Source organism: Crocodylus porosus, unplaced genomic scaffold, assembly GCF_001723895.1.
Source record: "Crocodylus porosus isolate Cpor-Errol unplaced genomic scaffold, CroPor_comp1, whole genome shotgun sequence".
NCBI lineage: Eukaryota > Metazoa > Chordata > Crocodylia > Crocodylidae > Crocodylus > Crocodylus porosus.
In genome coordinates, this window is record NW_017728934.1 from 3,276,296 (window position 1) to 3,277,698 (window position 1,403).

The following is a 1,403-nucleotide window of genomic DNA, read 5'->3' on the forward strand; positions in this document are numbered from 1 at the left end:
TAAATTGGATGCTTATCTTGCTGGGATCCTATGACCCCAGCTGACTTCCTGCCCTTTGGGCAGGGGGCTGGATTCGATGATCTCCCGAGGTCCCTTCCAGCCCTGATGTCTGAAATCTATGAAGGTACCCAACTCAGTCAAAATCAGTGGGAGCTAGGTATTTAAATACTATTAAAAATGTGGCCCATAAAACTTAGCAAAAATACTCTCTCCCTGTTAAGAGACTATTAGTTTGATGGCTATTTAGATGACACTGGATTCAGTAAAGCAAACAAATGTCAGATATTTGTTGAACATTTGGGATTCTTCAAAACGCCGGCTCAAGGAAGAGCCATTTCTCATAACCACTTGATGCAGAAAAGCGGGACGGGATAGAAAGTAGTAGAAATATTTATCCAAAAAATGATCTAACATGGGCCCTACTGCCTGTTTCTCTAAATTTAATTTTTGCTCTTTGCAGTAGTTAACATATAAAGGGGCTGGTTTTCCCTGCTACAGCTGAACAGGGCAATTAGTGGGAACACCCATTGTATCCTATGCTGTCCATTGTCTGGGAAGCTCTTTGTGCAGAGACTGAAGAAATTAAAATTCGTTTTTCAGGAAAAGAACTTGAATGAACTCACCGTACAATAGTTTCATATGCTGAGAATATAGCATTTTAACTTAACCCAAACATTTTAGGTAAATCCCTGAGAAAACAGTTGCATAGAAAATGATATGTGAAACCTAAAGAAAACATGACTTGGGGTTGGAAATAAACACTATTGAATTTTAAACGCCAGTTATAAACTTCCCAGACTTGGAAGAATTGTGTGTCCAGTAAACTTGAGTCTAAAGGGTCAACACATTTTATAAAATAGATGGGAATTCCAATCTGATAAAGTCTAGGAGAGTTGTACAGTTTAAATGTCAAGAAAACAGTAAAAGGCTTGGAGTGCTAGGGCAAAGTGTGCAATCACTTGGGCAGATTTATTAAGAATGTATATGAATCAGGATACAGAGCAAATGAAAGGAGATCTGGAGTGAACACAGCTGCGGTTCTGTATGTTTTCTGTTACTATTGAGTGATCCAAATCAAATCAATTGTAGATTTGAGGGTCCTGGTGCAGTCCTGGTCCTACTGAAACCAGTGCGTTTTAGAATGGACTGCAGTGAATCCAGAACTTTATCCCAGATATTCAAACAAAAATTTGTGTCAGTGTAAATATTGCATTGACTACAGTTATGTCCTGCATATATCTGCACTCAGCTGTCTAGCAAATCTTCCTGCTTAGTTTGAAAAGAGCTAGAGATAAAAGCAAGTTCTTTTCCATCACTGTTAGTCTCTAAAGGCAAATAAACAAGACCCTCACCCAAATAACATGGATTTAAAGACTGGAAGAGTTAAGAGATATGCGTGGTTT